The sequence below is a fragment of the Aegilops tauschii genome, chromosome 1 (genome assembly GCF_002575655.3).
Source record: "Aegilops tauschii subsp. strangulata cultivar AL8/78 chromosome 1, Aet v6.0, whole genome shotgun sequence".
NCBI lineage: Eukaryota > Viridiplantae > Streptophyta > Magnoliopsida > Poales > Poaceae > Aegilops > Aegilops tauschii.
Window position 1 is genome coordinate 361,890,830 of NC_053035.3, and position 18,790 is coordinate 361,909,619.

Below are 18,790 nucleotides of genomic sequence, written 5' to 3' on the forward strand. Positions count from 1 at the left end.
GCGCTTGTCGTGGGTGACATCGAGGTCAACATGGCTACAGTGCCGCGCCGGACGGGAGATGGCCGACCCGTACGGCGTCCTGTGGCCATGCCTGCTTCGGGATTCGGGGGTAGTGGGCTGCACTGCAGCCACGCCCCATCTTATCGCCGTTATATGGACACAGTCTTGGTGGGTGCGGTCTTGGCCGGCTTCGGGGAGTCGGCGCTCTTCATGGCCGGCTTAGGGGAGTCGGTCCTCTTGGAGCCGGCTTCCTGGAGTCGGCCACCTCGTAGCTTTCTTGGGGAAGGTTTCTGAGACTGGGTCGCCTTCTAGGAGTCGGCCCTGGGGATAGCCGGCCGGGGGAAGGCGGCCCTATGCTTCGTATGCTTGAAGGCTTAAATAGCTTGATAATTTCTTGAAGAGTCAGGGGGAGTCGGTTAGGCTACCCATGGCCATTTACTCCGACATGTAGAGACGTTAGGTTAGGCATGCTGATATTACGTCTCTACTCATAGACAAGTTTCATTCGCCTCTTATACTCCTCTCTAAATATCCATAAGAATATTTATACTAATGGAATATTTTACTTCAAATAGTATTTGATTAATTTCGATTTTGTTTCATTGTTTCAAATGCACTTATTTTTGTGTCATGGTTGCACATGCAAATTGGTCAAATAATATTGTGATATGAAGGCATCATTCCACTTCATAGATTGCATTTGCAAACATTGGCAACCTCGGTAACAACATCCAATGCATTTAGCACGAACAATGTCTCCACTAAAAGTACGTGGAGTTCACAGCTGAATAATATCAAACATTCATATGAAACATGCAATGTTGAAAATAAATAAGAAAAGATCCTATAGACTGGAACTATTTTTCTCTATGAAGCTAAAATCTATACATAATCCAGAATATTTGTTCATTCAAAGATAGATTCATCAACTGCTCCTGACTCCTCCAGTGCACTCCCTTTTCAAGTCCTCAACTAACTAGCCACTCCTAGCTCCTTTAATGCACTCACTTTTCAATTCCTCACCACCCTGAAAAGGAGGATGAACACCATTTACATGAACATATGTTTATAGAGAACTACGAGATAAGAGATTCTTTGATGAAATTATAAGAAATGTATCATACCAATGCTTTGTGGTTGTGCTGGAGGAGTTGGCTTAACTATTTTTACCTAAAAACAAGAAAGATTCTGGATAAATAACATATCACACATGTGCAAATTGGAGCATACACAATGCTTGAATGAAAACATACTTACATGTGAGCGAGGCCAAGCAATAATAGAACCCATAGCATCCCTTACTGTTTGGAATTTTTCATATGGTCTAACTAGTTTCTCATCTCCTAGATATGTACAGCCGCGAACAAGAACTGCAACGTATTGCACTCCAAGCATGTTTCCTCCAACCACATATGTTTTCTCTTTACTCACTAAAGTCCCTTTGGCTACGAGTTTGTCTTTGTTTCTCGAGTTCATTGAATACAACACAACTTCAACTTTATCCATTTTTTGAAGAAATGAAACATTTGTTATTGATGAACTTGAGAAGATTTCATTTTACACAAATAAGAACAATTTCACAAATAATTAGACCAACTATCTATTATACAATCATTGTCATTTGGATATGTAGCCTATATGTACCTGCTTAGTGACTTGGTGATGACCACATGGCTTGGTTGCATTGCTATTTTGAGCATGATCATTCTGCAATTAAATAGGAATACGCGTGAAGGGAGACACATGATCAACTACAATCAAGAATGATAGTTTTGAAGAGTTCCGATACATGCACCAAGGAGCCTTATTCTACACGTACTTTTGGTCTGCACATTTCGCTATCAAATTAGATTAAGGTCTTATTACAAAATTATTTATTGTGAAAACTAAGCATGAATTCAGTATGCAAACAAATGAAGTTGACGTCATGTAAATTTATACACTTAAAACATAATTCACCTAATATTCAAGGCCAGGTGTTCCTCAACATCTATGCAGGGTTTCCACCAAAAAGAACATGTATGAAAGATTGGTATTTTATCAGTACTCATGTATCATTTCAGAAGTGATTAATTAGTTTATTTGAATAGGAGATCTGTTGGAGCAACAATGATATGTGTGTGACTAACTTTTGGTTCCATTGGGCCAAATCATGTTACTCTTGTATGCAATACAATTTTTAATACTTGGTTAAATCTGACTTATGATCTGCTAGTAGTGTCACGATAGTGCTTATCAAAATGGGATTGGTATTTCATAATAATGTCATTTACCTTGCACTCAAATACAAAATTAGACAACCTTTTGTACAATCATTGTCATTTAGATATGTAGCATATGTTTACCTGCTTAGCGGCTTGAAGTCATAAACTTGGTTCAGGACCGCCTTGCTGCACGAGAAGATTATTTTCAGCATGGGCATTCTGCAATTTAATAGGAGAAGGTGCCATCGGCATCATTGATAAAAAGCTGGATAAATCCTTGCACGTAGGTTAAGATTACTAGGACGGTATATACGAACCCAATCAGGTTATAGTTTCTAATTAAAGGTTAATATTTCACAAAGTTTTAACTTGATGATAAGATAGCTTTCCAATATTTGACTAGTATAAGGGTTCAATCAATAACAAAATTACTGGCAGGAGATAATTGATAACTAAGTGCCGGTTAGTTGGCACACCTTAGTGATCACATGTTCATGTGGTAAAGGCGCACTGCCACAACCCTCTTTTGATTTGGTTTGTTGCAGCTCCTATTAAAGCAATAGTTGTAAGACATTAGAATGGACCTGCATTAAATAGTACATGAAAAGCCCATTACATTACCTGCATAGTAGTTCGTGGCTCCTGCACATCGAGACTTACAAATTATCTTGATTTGGCTAGTGGATTCATGAGATCTTCCTGGTACTATATTATCAATCTCTGGAGGACCTTGCAGATTTTCTTCACCAAGCTGCACATGTTCTGGATCATGCATTGTAAGGTCCAAGTCCTGTAGTCGTCTTGGTATCCTTGCCATTGTTAATCTGCCAAAGTAACAGAAACTACAGATCTCAACCAAAAGTCCAGTGCGGCAGGGCATGTATAGAGAGAAAATGCCTCATTCTATAGCAATTCACATGATCGAAATGACCTGTCATCAAGTTGCTGGTATGAAACTAGTTTCATATGTTTGATTGTCTTCTTCTCACAGCTTATGAATCCAACGATGACTTTACTCATGTCCCATTTTCAAGTTTTGCTAATAGAATTGATTAGAAGTGGTATAGAATACTAAGTGTGCATGCAACCTGTGATGGATTAGATGTGGCTGACATACTGCATTCTTTTGGCTGATGGAGGAAAGCTTAGAAGTGGGCCAGCTATGTAAAATTGGACTCTCATTCGGAAAGATAATACTACTAGTACTACACAAATAACAAGATGGACTCATCATGTGCGTGTATAACATACATACACAAATGATATGACCATTATGTACTAACTAACTAAAGGCCATAGTGGAGCGGCACCATCATGTCCTTGAAGTTGGTAGCAGTTGGGGCAGATTAACAGTGCAAGTGGTCAAGCAAAGTGGCTGCAAATACACAGGGATTACCTTATCTGAGGAGCAACTTAAGTACTCCCAAAGCAAAGTGAAATAATTTGGCTTAGATGTAACTTCATCATTACTACACATGGGAATTCATGATGTTCGGTTGATTAAAATTTTCTTATATATTAGTCATAATTTTTATACGTTTAGTAATCTTAATGAGCAAAAATTTGAAGAATTGATTATGCCCATCAATCGGAAATGATGCCCACATTTGTCTACATAGACTAAATAATCTTCTACATTCATTATACCAACATATAACAGTTGGGATTAAATCTATGATAAGACTGGCTGACACATAATTTTTTTAGCAAAAAAACATGCAAGCAGCAAATCAAATATCAAGCATGCAATGAGATCTAATTCTGCCTAAAAGTTACGCTAATGCAAACCAGCACAGGAAGAATATGAAAGAAACAGTCACCAGTTTAGTGATTTCACTAGTACAGACTACACAAAAGCAACTACTCACCCAAACAGTTTACAAAAAAACAATTGGGATGGGACTCTTCCCAAATGGTTCTGCCAACAAAGCTTTTGATATTTTGTGATACTAGTCACTATGCGTGATGTGGCTTAATGTGCATTAATAGTTACTCTGCTCCTACCATGGAGCAGAGCTCCTGCAGTTTGCACAACCGAACAACAAACCTCCCTTTCAGCATTTTCCCAAAACTGGTTCGCCCTCTAGGTGTGAGTCTTCTCTATCAGTTGCTCTATGGACTCCACCGCCGGACGGATCGGTTGTTGTTAACGTGGATGCTGCACTGTTCTCGAGCTCACAAAGGATGGGGATTGGCGTCGCGATACGGAACCACAACGGAGAATGCTTGTTGGCCTGTAACAAGCAGTCTGAAGTGATCATGACGCCTGAACTTGCTGAGGCATTGGTGCTGCCTTCAGGGATCGATCTACAGTAGGTAGGGTGATTGCTGACATTAAATCGCTGGCAGCAAGTTTTCAGGCTTGCTCTTTTATTCCTGTAAAACGTTTGACGAATGTACCAGCAGACAAACTAGCTTGTAGCTGTGAGCATCGTCCTAGTCAGATCTATCGTGGTGTAATCCCTGAACTTATTAGGAATACTCTATGTACTGATGTTGCTATCTGAATAAAGTGGTGTTACTCTAAAAAATCGGACAGCAAACCTTTACACTGATTAAGCCACAAGAAATCAAATTATGCCTTGAGTTTGAGATCAAAGAATTTCAGTAATTTCTTGACCAAGACCTGAGAGAGTACAGCACAATGGTAGGAACAATACGAACCTGGGGCGCAACTACCCTAGGCAGGATGGCTGCTGTACCAACGTGCTTGCTCTGCTTAATATACCTGTAAGCTGAAGACGAAATTGCTCGTTGCAGAAGACTTCCTCCGACCTTCCCGCCCAATCGCCGCCGTTGGCCCCAATGCACACGCCGGCCGGTCTCTGTCCCCCAACCTCCACGGCCTCCAATCGCCCGCCCGCCCGCCAAGTCTCCGTCAGACCGCCCACCAAACCAATGGATCTTTGTTCATCTGATTGAGGTGATGCACATCAGTGGCCAGCGGGTTGGAGGGATCCCATTAGATGGATTGGGATGGATTAGGAGGTGGAAGCAGAGGAGAAGTGGAGAGATGGCGGCGTGGGTGAGGAGAAGTGGAAAGAGGGCGGCGTGGCGGAGTGATTTACGGGGATTTTTTTTCAATAATAAGAGCGCTGGCGCGCTATTTCCTGGCGGCAAATGGAAAATAGTTGTGCCAAACGCCCAAATGATTTCCTCCAACAAAAAAATTAGAGAAAAATGATTTCCTCCAAATGAAATGCGGAAAACTAAGTATGTATCATTAGAAAAAGCCTATTTATTTTTTGTTGTACACAAACAACCAAAAAATGGGCCAGGTCACCTCCTCTGTTATTATTGTTATTAGCATACATCGTAAAATGTTTTCTCCTAGAAAATGTATAATGGATTTTTCGGTCTAAGGGCATCTTTAATGCCGACCCTCAAACCGTTCGCATACGTCCGGCCTCCCTCTCCTGGCCCATCCGCATCCACGGCGGCGGGCTCCTCTGGCCACGAGGAGGACCAGTAGCCGCAGCAGCGGACCCATCTTCTCGTGGAGGCCACTCTGAGTCTCTGACAGATGAAGAATTCGCGCCGTCAGATGGGCCCGGCGCCACCATCGCCGGCGCGCGTGAAGGAGGAGCCACCGTCCCCGACACATGTCCGCGTGAAACGGGAGTCAGCATCCCCCTGCGCCTCCGCCACGTGAAGGATGAGCCCGCATTGACAGACCCTTGTCGCCGCCACGCTGCAATTATCGCCCGATAAAGGAGGAGCTTCCACCCATGATCATGAAGGCGCATGGCGCATCCTCCACTACCTAGGAGGAGGTGGTTATGGCGGTGCCTCGGGCTTGAGGGCCATCGTATCCGAGGAGGGGCGCAAGACTAGGCAGCAGGCTCGGTATAACCGAGGCAATGCCGCTCCCCGCTCTGCGTTCGCCAAGAGCGATGTGCCGCCGGAATGGGTCCCTAATGACCCAGACCTTGCTACTGTGTGGGCGTTCGACCGCTCCGTTACCACCGCTGAGACAACCACCAGGCGTCGCCTCCTTTACGACAAGCTCACCAAGATCGGCGAAGAGTGATTGCCTAGCGACTGCTCCACCAATGCTGGCAGGGGCAAGGCCGCCAGCAGGGCTTCGTCAGCACTGCCGGTAATGGCCAAGGTGGCCCTCAGCACCGCGCAAGAGGAGGCGGAGCAGCTCCTCCGCCAGCGGTAGGCAACCATCGGACAAGGCTGTTGCGGTCCTCCGGCGACCTTCCACCGCTGGAGGGACGACAGCGACGACGACGATGCGGAAGAACAGGGCGGCCATGCATATGAGGTGGTCGTCGGAGCGGCGAAAAGGCGCAACAGCATGGCAGCCCTGCTCGGCCGCCACCTGGCGCTTGCGGAGGAGCCACTCCGCTTCCTCCTTCGTGGTGGTGAGTGAGCGATCGCTGGACTAGGCCTCTGCGAGGTTGGGGTCCGCACGAAACTAGGTTGTTGCCTCGTCGGCCTCCTCTTAATTTTAAATCCGTTTGAAAAAAACGATGAAGTGATCACATGGTTGTCCTTGTGTCAAAATTTCATAATCCATCTGGATACTTATTTGGGTTCAATTTTTTCGCCAAATAGGCAGTGAATTGGTTTTCCAATTTTAATTTTTATTCGATTCAGCCAAAATGATTGAAAATATCCCAGAGTAATAATCATATGGTTGTCGTTGTGTAAAAAATTCATAATTTTATGGACACTATGTTTTTTGGTTCAAGTTTTAGGCCAAATTTTCGGTTCAAAATTTGGCAGCTGGTACTGAAATGGTAGCAAAATGCTGCCAAATTTGGTAATGTTGGACCCACCATTTGGATCCGAGCAAGGTAAAAGAAATCTACAATCCGAACAAAATGACTTGGTCAATGGACATCACAGAATGTTTCTGTCTAGACTGCAATGCCAGTTTGCCACTTCTGAGTTCTGATAGTCAATAGTCTTAGAAAATTGCACTTGTGACATTGTGGCAACACATTTGACAATGGCCAGACAAAAGCACATCAGTCTTATAAAACCTATTTTCTTACATTCAAACACATTAATTCCATTTAGCTGAACTAAGCACCTCCCAATTATGCAGTCATGTAAAAGACGAGTGTCGAAGGCATGATCTTAAAAACAAGAATTCACAAATGTATATTCAACATTTCTCAGCCATGTAATATAATAACACCAGATAACTGTAACATGTGGGAATAATCAATAAACCAAAGGTGATACTTCACTTTCCAGAACAGAAATTCTGCAAAATCAACCTGCAATTAACAACCAAGTATACTTGGGCTGTGCCCTGAATTAGTACGAAAACATACAACCATAAACTATAATAAAGCATTCTGACTTTGTGCTCGTAAACCACTACTGAAACCATAACTAAAATTGTAGTTGTATGCAAAGAACCACACGAGCAAAGAGCTGCCACCATACTTCAGCCTGAACCAAAATCACAATGCTCTAATCTGTTTCATCCGATGATTCTTCAACACCCATGTCAAAAAGATCACGAGGCCTGACTTCCACTACTACATTCCATAGTTCAGCTTTTGGATCTTGAACATAGAAAACCTGCTGCACTTGGGAGGAAAATACAAAAGGATCATCCTCTAGCTCATCTCCTGTGTGTATTTTCCCAGACTTGTTCACAAGAGTGAACCCAAACTCATCCGTTTGTATGCCAACTTTATGGTAGACATCATACCAATCACAATTAAAGAACACCACCTTGTAATCATTGTATGAAAATTCAAAGATGTCACTTAATCTGCCATAATATCTAACACCATTTTCTGCAATGTTCACCACACCACTATTTTGTGTGACATGCCCTGACTCATGACTCATCGTGTGGAACCTGAAGCTGTTGATGACATAGCCACTATAGCGCACCCCGTATCTATTGTGTTTTGCAGCCAAAGCTCTTACCTTTTCTGTAATAGTTGGTCCATCGCTTTGGAAAACCTGTATGTACAATTAGTTAAATTCAGGTGCCTATATAATTCAGAGTACATGAATACGGTAAAATGTACCTTTTGTTCCAACCAGTCAGCAAAGTTGAAAAGGATATTAAGTGGACTCATTAACGAGTCAGATAAGACATCATTGAACAAGAAACAGAGAACATATGTGATGATCCACAATACAAGATTGAAACTTAAGACCAATTTAACACCCTAGTTTGGTTAAAAGCTTACTTTGAAACAGTTAAGCCAAAAGTAGTAATTATTACCCCTCGGGACAGAGTGTGGCTTGCCACAAAAGTGTGGCCAAAATGTACTCCTTAATCATGTGACTAGTAAAGTCGCAAGCCACAACTGTGTCAGCCAACCGAACATTCACTCACCTCAGAAAATTATGTGTGCCTAACCATAGATCTGGCAACATTTGGCTAGAAATCAAACAGTCCCCAAGTGACTGGCAGTTGTTGAAGGGTAGCCGGTCGCATATTTTTTCAAAGTTAGCAAGCAGGGCCTAAGAGAGTAATTATCAAACAGTGCATTCTAAATTTCTAATGCACACGATTAGTTGCTGCATGTGTTTACACCTTCAGGAAAAAGAGTTTTTTAGGATACACTACCACTTGCCTCATTGGCGCATGGTAGGATACGCTGAAAAGACAACTTAGGTGAGTGGCACTTGCTGATTTATTTATCAAAAATCCTGGAAGACTGCAGCTACTTACTTGCATTATTGAAGTTACTGTGTTCTTCAGTGTTATAAGCATGATTCAGCTTCATACATGCTACATATATTGTTTCAGTACCGAATAGGTTGTCCACTTTACATCCAATGCTTGATACTTTTGGACAAATGGTATGTCTCTCGGTGAGGAGCAAGGCAGCGAGCTTGCACCAGAATCCAATTAAAACATTTTAAGTGTCTCTATGTTCACCGGGACAACCAGAAAATGATCACAAAGTCAAAGGCAAAGCTTAGTTCAGTTCAGTCCATCCTAGCATATGGGTCTGCTTCAAAAATATGGTGAAAACTACCTTTAGTAGACTTCATTAAGAATATATCATCAGTATGCCTAGAAAAAAACAGCGCAAGGGAAAAACTTAGCATCCATAAGGCTATAGCTACCCAAAAATATACTAAATCATACAAAATAAGTCTCAATTGCACCATAAATTAGAATTTAAACTCAATTCTTAATGATACAACAAAATAGATAAAAACATGCCGAAAACTTTCAATAAAAAGTATGAGATACAAAAGAGGTACTTACTCGAGTTGAGATTGAAGGCGGGTTGTTTGAAGCCAAAGACAGTGGTCCGATCTATGGTTGTTCCAATTTGTGGAGTTGATTCAGTCCGACTGAAACACCGGGTGTTGAAACTTCCAATGAAATATGTCTTCCTCTTCTATTTCTACAAAATGAAATGAAATTGATACTAAAATGCATTCCCTTCCAAATCAACAATACATTATACATATACACAGTCCCCTGCATATACGCTGATACACAATTTTTCAGTTCAAATTTAATTTCATTTTCATCACACACTGATAGGAAGAACAGAAGAGAGAGATTTCTCAGAAAATTACCCCTGTCCCAGCCTGCTTGCTGTTTGTTGACAGCAAGTCCTGGGCGGCAGAGTCCGGCAGAGCAGGCGAGCAGCCCGGGATTGGCCGGAGCAAAGAGCCGGCGCGGCGGGTGGCAGCCCCCGGCTGGAGCAGGCGTGGAGCAGCACGTCCCTGGCGACCAGGCAAAGGGCCGGGGACGGCCGAGGAGCGCCGGAGCAGAGGGGCTAGGGGCAGTCCTTGCGGAGGGTATTCACCGGCGGCGGACGCGGCGCACTGGCAGGACCAGTTGCAGGAGGCAGGAGATGGAGTTGGTCGCTGGAGGCTGTGGAGATTGGGACGGGGCGCAGGGGTGGAGGAGGAGCCAGCCCGGCGGCTGCGGCGGCGGCATAGATGGGCGGCTCAGGACGTGGCGGCGGATAAGGTGAAGGAGGGCGCGCGCTGAGTTTGGTACGTAGGCTCGTTTTACTGCATAGATGGGCCCGGTAATTTCCTTTTTCTGCAAAAAAATACTTTGGTTTCATTATTTATTTGTTAAACTCTTTTATGTATCCTAAAACGTCTCAAAAATCGTCTGTACCTATTTACACATGTAAAATATAATAAATGAGATATACCCTAAAAATAAGATTTGTGACGGTACTTACATCGTCTCAAAAAGCGTGTCTACATATTAGATGCTTTCAGTATAGGGACGAATATAAAAGCGTCTTAGAAAAAACGTGTCTACTGACATGTTTTGTTGTAGAGTCAAACTGTTGAATGACCCCTTGGTCTGACTTGACAGACTCGGATATTTGATACTGACAAATCTGAGCATATACTGTTAGCTGAGCGGGTTGTCTGGATATGGGGTCCATACCAAAATTTAGTAGACCCCTTAGGTGAATGTTCATGGTGATCGATGCTGACTCAGACTGTCTGGGGTATTTACACCATGTGGTTCATGCAACAATCTTTTTATACCTGCATCATCGGTCTTGCTCCTTCATTACTGTTTTCTTTGTCTGGATCCTTTGCTGAAAGAGCTTGGTCATATTGCTTCTTCATGTGATCATAGGTAATGTTGAGTGCAATATTCTGACAGGCGTACCCTTATTCTCATCTCCTGCCATGGTAATATTGTTTAAATGGCAGGTTCATCACCTCTCAAGTTTTAACCGTAGGGAAATGATCACCCGAACCCTTGCAAGAAATCGGCAAATAAACCAGTAGCCACCAGAACGGTCTTTACAACTCAGATCTGGGACATCACTGAAATAACTCAACCACGGCTCAAGACGGCCGAAAAGCAGCTCAGAGCATGAGACCGTGTTGATAAGAAGAACATGGCAGTTCCCTAAGACGACCGAAAAGCAGCTCAGAGCAAAGGGCCACTGTCACAAAAAGAAACTCAACAGTTATACGAGACAGCCGGAAGGCAGCTCAGAACTCGTGACAGTTGTTGAATAGAGAAATATAAAGTCGGCATCCACCCCGGACGGCCAAAAACAGCTCAGAACATAGGCGTGGTGCCGTCACCGGAGAAAAATAGACAAGGGCTCATCAGGATCATATTCCAGGTTCACAGGTACTTGTACAGAGCTCACTGTTGTCGTCAATCTTCGTAGTCCTTTGTCACACCGAGGTGTATATCTGGCTTCCTTCACATATATATGAGAATCTGATTCCCGAGGCGGACTTGTGTTGTGACTGATTCTTGCTTCTGACCAACTGCTGCGGATCTGATTCTTGCACTGCCATCTGTTGTCAATTCTCAATGTTCTATCTTGTACCAATGTCGTATGAGGACGATTGGATGGCTTATGCTGGAAACCATCGAGAGTATCTTGCTGAGGAAGGCTGGGTATCGTGCTTCAGAAGCTTCCCCCCTTAAAGACTTGCTAGGGAAAACTCGGTACCTTATGCCGGAAGCTTTTACGGTTGCTTACTAGAGAAGACAGAGTACCTTGCACGGGAAGTCATCCATGTATCGTACTAAGGAAGACAGAGGAATCTTGCCTTGGAAGCTTCTATGGTAGCTTGCGATGGAACACTGGGTTGCTTACACCAGAAGCTTCTCATTGTGATATGCGGACCGATTACCACATATACATACCATCTTAATATTTCTGCTTGATTACTGGTATGCAATAGGGTTTGTTGGACTATCCTCCTTTCGGAGCATTGAATACATGGCCCATTCTCGCTTGCTTCCAAGTATATCATGTTTCAAAATCATCCTCAACGAAGCATCAAACCTTGCATCTGAACCATACCTTTGGCTGATGATATACTACTAGTCATGCACACCCCTTTTTGCTGATTTCATCATTACTTCTATGAGGAGTGCGTACTGATACAACTTTGATTATCAGCATCATGATCGGATATTCCCCATTTCGCTGCAGTCGGCTGAGAAGTCCATTCTGTTTTTGCTGAGTTTCCAAATATTTGAACTCCTTGATGATTCTTCGAGTCAGTATCGGTTGGCGAGCAACTTTAATAAGGGGAAGATATGGCAACACCGAAGGCCCAAAGAAAGAAGCAAAAGAAACGACGAGAACAAAAGCACACAAAGCCTACAAATAATAATATAATCAAGCAACATCACATATTACTGCTACTCACAACAATAATATGCATGCACACCTAAGCACACAAATCTCGCGGAAACTCCGGTATTATGATCTAATATGTTGTGGCGGTGTGCACGAAAGTAAATCCATGTGTGGAAGGAGTTGGCGTAACCAAGGCTATACCAAGCGTTGGCTGAACACCGGTTGGATCTGGATGGATAAACAGGTGGGGACAGACTTGGTGATCATGGGGTGGAACACGGAGGTCACGACCACATCATCACCAAGCGTACGGAAAGGAACCGTACACGTCCAAAGAATTGGATGACAGGGCAAGATAGCGGTGGAAAGCTGGGCTTGCTGGCATTGCCCTTTTCTCGCAGCCAGGATCAGAAAGGGTTGCCAAAAATGGGTGGGTGGTGGAAAGATATCGACGCGATACCTGAGCATAACTCCTGCAAATGGTGTCTGGAACACTTGGTACCAGGGCCTCACTCTACTCGGATGGAGGTGACGCCAAACAACGAAGAGCGGTTATGCAAAGAGGGATGGTGCATGTAGTGGATCAAAACTGATACCACCTACACTCACCAGATCACTATCAGCGACCAGATAAAACCTATATGCATGCTATGCGACAAACAAATGCAGCAATCAAGTGCAACAAACCAACTGGCTCTATACTACCGCATTCTAACGCTCGCGCGGGCTAGGGCGTCCTACAGCCAGACCTGCTCTGATACCAAGCCTTGCGGCACCCCGGCTCAAAGAAAACCGGAACGCCCCGTATTCCAGCCCAGAGATCGAGGAGAAGTCTTCTGGAATACGACACTGCTTAGCATAGAACAAATCAGCTCTTCATTACATTCTATATGGCTACAAGTGTTACATCGGCACGGCGACACTATGCCTGCCACGGTTGCTCCATGCAAGCAGCAGAACAACGCAAAGCAGCGGAATAACTACTGGTAGTGGAACAGCGACGACGGTGATGAACTCCACTCCGCATGGACTCTGGCTGGAACGCTTATCCTAGCTCGCAAACAAGGGTTCCACGGCAAACAAGCAATCAAATCCGGCATGACCTGCAAACTGGCATGGCACGCCAGGTCAGTACATTGAATGTACTTGCAAGCTCACAACAACCAAGAGCAATCAAGACAAACAACAGCATGGCAATTACAGGTTAACAAGGATTAACATGATACTATCAAATCAATCATGGCATGAACAAGATGAACATGATACAGCTAGAACAATACGAGCATGGCATGAACAAATGAACATTATGATACTAGCATGCAACATGATGACACTATCATGCACCAACTTACTCTGCTCGGGTTACCTCGTGACCATCACATGCATAAGCTTACCATCACGGACATCACACGATCATCTCAGGATCCAATCAAGCTTGGTATTACAATATCGTAGTAATTAGTACGTGATCAGAAGGAGCTTGACCTTTACCCGTGATTCTCGCATAACACCACAAATATCCAACAACTCGGTATCCTCTATACCACGGTGATCCTCTCACGATCAAATAAAGATCAACCAACTTCTCTCATCATCGAACCGGGGTTGTTATTAAGCAAGTTATTATTATTACTGTTGACTCGTAGTGTGACCGACTACGAACTGGGCCCATATCCGCGGGCGCGGCTATCGATAGATTATACACACACACTCTGCAGAGGTAGCGCACTTTACCCACACCATGGAACCCATGGCCTCGCACTCCCATTCGGGTGGACCAACGGCGTTCCGACAAAACCGATCTACTGCCCATGACACTCTCCCGACCACTCCGACCAACTCCCCTTTGGGCTAAGTCATGGGTGGCCCCGTGCCTACCAAAGGCATCAATGGCCACCGTCGTGGCAAAACAATAAACGGTCCCAAACGGGGACATGTGCACATAACCAAACTCGGGCTCACAAGGCTTATGCCGTCCTACCCGGCGAAGGTAGCGCCCGCGCATAACCTTCCCTTGTTGGAGGCACTGGCGAGAGGCATGACAATAGACCCAGTTAGGAGCCTCCCATAAAGGCAAGTGTGGCTGCACTGGTCAGCTCGATTCAATGGCACCATGACTCAGCCAACAGTTGTTCAAGTTCATTTAAGTCCGGTTAAACTTGAATGCAAATGATGCTGAGTCATACCACATAACATGATGCAACTATTATGCATGATATCAACATGAGCATGGATGTACAACATAATCATCAATCATATGAACAACAACAAATCATATCCAACTGAGCGTGGCATACTGACGAGCATGAATAACACAAGTATAACACTACTCATAAGCATAGCATAACCACTAGTATCGAAAATAACCACCATGCAAGAACATAACGGCAATACTACCAGGTAAGCATATAACCAGCTAGATGAAAAGGAAACATGCATATCCACGGTACTCGGTAGCAGACGATGGTCATGCACCAAAGAACATGACCAACACCAACCTGTAACCTATTAATTTAATCCTAACAAACGGTACCTTAGCGATGGGCCAGCCACATTTCTTTTTTTCTGAACTGATGCAAAAAACGGGCACCGAGGCAGATTCGAACCTGCGCCGCAGCGGTTCAGTGCACCACGCGATAACCACCCCGCCACATCACCTTCTGCGATCAAGAACTTTTTTCAACTTCGATGAACTTTTTAAAATTTGAGGAGCTGTTTTCAAGTTCGATGAACACTTTTCAAATTTGATGAACTTTTTCAAATCCGATGTAATTTTTTTCAAATTCAATGAACTTTTTGCAAATGCGATGAACTTTTTTTAAATTCAGTGAACTTTTTTCAGATTCGATGAACTTTTTTTAAGTTGATGAACTTTTTTCAGATTCGATGGCCTTTTTTCAAATTCAATGAACTTTTTTTCAAATTCGTGAACTTTTGTTTGGAAAACGATGATTTGTTTTTCAAAATCAATGAACTTTTACAAATTTGTGTACTTTTCTAAATTAAAAAACCTAAAGCTGGTTTTTTCCTGAACCAACACCACAATACTGTCGGAAAAAAAATGAGTTGATCGAGCGAACGGGACCTCCTAATCCGCGCATTCAGCGTCGGCTAACCAAACTGGCGCTCACAACCAGCGCCCTGGTGGGCCGGCCCGCGTTCACGTAGTGGCAGCTAAAAAACGCTGGAATCGAACCCAGACCATTGCGTTGTTGCCCGCGCCTGACTAACCTGTAGAGCCACCACATCCTATTGATCCAAATAACCGCGAAGTTCTTATGGACAATTGTCGCCGCCCTGTCCCAAAATTTGCAAGTTCACAGATTAAGAAAAAGTTTACAAATTTGTTTTTAAAAAGAAAAGGTTCACGTATTCAAAAAATCTCACTAAAATTGGAAAAAGTTTACTAATTTGAGTAAAAACTTCAGAAATTTGAAAAAAAATCATGGAATTTGGAAAAGTTCACTAATTTCAAAAAAACACGTGATTCTAAAATTTTCACGAGTTTGAAAAAAGTTCACGGATCGACGAAGTTCATGATTTTTTTAAAAACATTTCATGAACAAAATAGTTCAAGAAGAATTGAAAAAGTTCATCAAATTTGAAAAAAGTTCATCGAAACTCCAAAATGTTCATCGATTTTAGTTCATCAAAAATTGAATTTTTTTTATCGAATTCGAAAAAAAGTTTATCGATTCGAAGAAAATGTTCACGTATTTGCGAACAATTCATCAAATGAGGAAGAAGGAAAATAAACATAAAACAAAAAAAGTTCATCGAATTTGAAAAAAGTTCACCGAAGTTATAAATAAGTTGATCAATTTTCAAAAAAGATCACCATGAAAAAAAGTTAATCAATATGGAAAAAAGTTCTCAAATTTGAAGAATAAGTTTATCAAATTTCAAAAGAATCAATAATTAAAAGAAAAGTTCACGAATTTTCAAACAAATCAACGAACCAGAATGAATAAAAAAAGAAAAACTGAATACAAAAAAGAAAAAGAAAATTGGAAAATGAAATAAAATAAAAAAGAAAAAGGGAAAGGAAAGAATGCGAAAGTTCTCTTTTACCAGCTCCTGCTGGGGTGGCGTGGTGGTTGCTCCAGGTTAACTTCATTGGGGACGCGGGTTCGAATCTGGAGCAGCACGGCAGTTTGTTTTCTCTATTTCAAATACAGAGAGGGAAAACTACATGGGCCGGCCCAGCTAACGCGCCTGCAGGCGCCGGTTTGTAGAAACAGTAGTAACCGGCGCGTGCATTGCCAAATAGGGTTTGCCCGAGCGAACGAAGTGAAGCCGGAGCAAAGCGAGGGAGCGATGGTTTAATGGGGCGCGTGTGGGCGCCGGTTGCTCACCACTTAGGATCTCCCCTTCATCGCGCTCCCACGAGCATAAATGCTAAAACCCACATATTATGGCATCATTGTGCCGACCCACGGGAGGAGCAGTGACTCCGTACCGCTATTTTTTATTAGTTATTATTTACATTTATATTTATATAAAAGAGGAAAATTTGTTTAGGTTTTAAAAACGTTCACCACACTTTCCCAAAAAATGTTATCGCAATGTAAAAAAATGTTTGAACAACTTCCAAAAAACTGATAGCACTAAAAAATGTTCCTGCAAACTTAAAAATATTTCCGCAATTTAACAAAAGTACGTCAAGTTTTGATAAAACCATTTCTACTGTGTAAAATTGTTTGCTTAAATCAAGAAAATATTTCGTACAATTTAGAAAATGTATATATTCAAAAGAAAATGTACATTAAAACAATATTTTTTTCAAAAGAAATTTATTTTGACATTTTAGAAAATTAAATAAATAATGTGATAAATGTTCACGTACTACCAATTTTTTTCAAACAATTAAAAAATGTCCGATGTTTAATTCAATATATTAAGACATGCATTAAAAAATCAGTATATGTATTTAAAATGTTATACATTTGTCTATTAAAAATGTTCATCATGATGCAGGTTTATACAAAAAATGTACTCCCTCTACTCCAGAATACTTGTCGTCGTTTTACTTCAAATTTGAACCAAGTATTTCTGAGTGAAGGGAGTAAAAAAACCTAGATATGTGTTAAAAAGAACTGAGAGAAATACGAAAAAACGTGAAAAAGAAATAAAATAGCAATGTATAAGAATTGTTTTTCTTATGGATACTAAAAGTGTACTATGTGTATGCAAAAAATGTATACCTGAAAAGATATATTTTAGAAAATGTTAATTATATATTTAAAAATGTAAATATGTTTAAAAATGTTCCTGTTGTATACAGAAAATATGCACCCTGTATAAAAAAAGTAGATATAAAAAATGCATTTATGAAAAAAATTAATAATGTATTAAAAAATATTAAATGTGTATAAAAATGTTCGTCCGATATTGAAGAAGTGTACATAGTGCATCAAAAAGTAGACATGTGTTTAAAATAATAATATAAAATATCATAAACCTAAAAAGGAAAGAAAGGAAACTGAAGAAAACGATAAAATAATAATGAAAAATAAAATAAAGAAGAGAACGGACAAAGTCAGCTGAATAAGCAGATTCAAAACATGACAGTGGAAATCAAAGAAAAGAGATGAAAACCCGAAAATAGCAAAGAAATGAAAAAAAATAAGAAACGTAAAAATTGAAAAAACAAATGCAAAACAGTGGAACATTGCAAAAAAAAAAGAAACCGATAAAAATTGAGATAGAAAAGAAAGAAAGGAAAGTGAAAAAAGAAAAAAAAATATAAACCTAAAAACAAAGAAAAATAAAACCCGGAAAAACCGAGCGACTGAACACAACGAAATCGACGAAAACTGTGCGGGCGAAGGAACAAGCGGGCGAGCGAGCAAAATGAGCTAGATGGGCCCATATGTGCGGGCGTCAAAGGCGAGCCGACCTACATCTCGCAATAAGTGAGATATAGCTCTGGCATAATTATGAATCCCTACATCTCAAAGCTGCTAGTGCGATTGGCATAATAGTTATCCGCGGGAGCCAGCTAAGCGGGCAGGCATTTTTTTCTGGATGGTTTTATATGGATTTTTTCCCCTGCCTATCGGTTTTTGGGTTTCGGTCTTTTCTCTTTCTTCATTCCCTGTGTTTTTTTTTCAAAAAGAGAACTCTTTGTTTCCTTTTTTTTTTTCTCCTTTCCTAATTTTTTTTCTTTTAATTTGTCAAATGCACGTTGAAAAAGTGTTAAATACACACTGATTTTTTCAGATATAAGCTAACATTTTTCAAATAAATGTTGGAATATGTTTTGAATGCATGTTGATTTTTCTATATAATAGACAGTCATCATTTCATAAAAATAGGTGAAAATTTTATAAATACACATTAGAAAAAACTTTTCAATTTTTTTCTAACATACGGTACATTTTTAAACATACTTTGATTTTTTAAAATACATGTCAAACAATTTTCTAAATACCCGGTGAAGAAAACTTCTTAATATACGAGACACAATGAATATTGTAGAAGTACACCGTGAACATTTTTAAGCACATGTTGAACAATTTTTCAAAAATATATTAACACTTTTTT

At 41.4% G+C, this 18,790-nt stretch overlaps 2 long non-coding RNA genes across 3 annotated transcripts; both read right to left on the minus strand.

Annotated features, from left to right (window-relative positions):
* Window positions 1-649: 649 nt before the first annotated feature.
* LOC109739043 (uncharacterized) lies at window positions 650-5,351 on the minus strand. Of its 2 annotated transcripts, XR_006662314.2 has the most exons (7): window positions 4,933-5,290; window positions 2,826-3,028; window positions 2,681-2,752; window positions 2,346-2,423; window positions 1,645-1,707; window positions 1,125-1,170; window positions 650-1,027 (listed from the first exon to the last, which is right to left on the minus strand). It is a non-coding gene; the product is annotated as an uncharacterized lncRNA (long non-coding RNA). The 2 variants fall into 2 exon arrangements; XR_002226936.4 differs by having other exon boundaries at window positions 1,125-1,707; window positions 4,933-5,351.
* A 2,009-nt stretch (window positions 5,352-7,360) lies between these two features.
* On the minus strand, window positions 7,361-10,018 carry LOC109739044 (uncharacterized). The gene is made up of 3 exons (XR_002226938.4): window positions 9,729-10,018; window positions 9,409-9,550; window positions 7,361-8,141 (listed from the first exon to the last, which is right to left on the minus strand). It is a non-coding gene; the product is annotated as an uncharacterized lncRNA (long non-coding RNA).
* Between the last annotated feature and the right edge of the window lie 8,772 nt (window positions 10,019-18,790).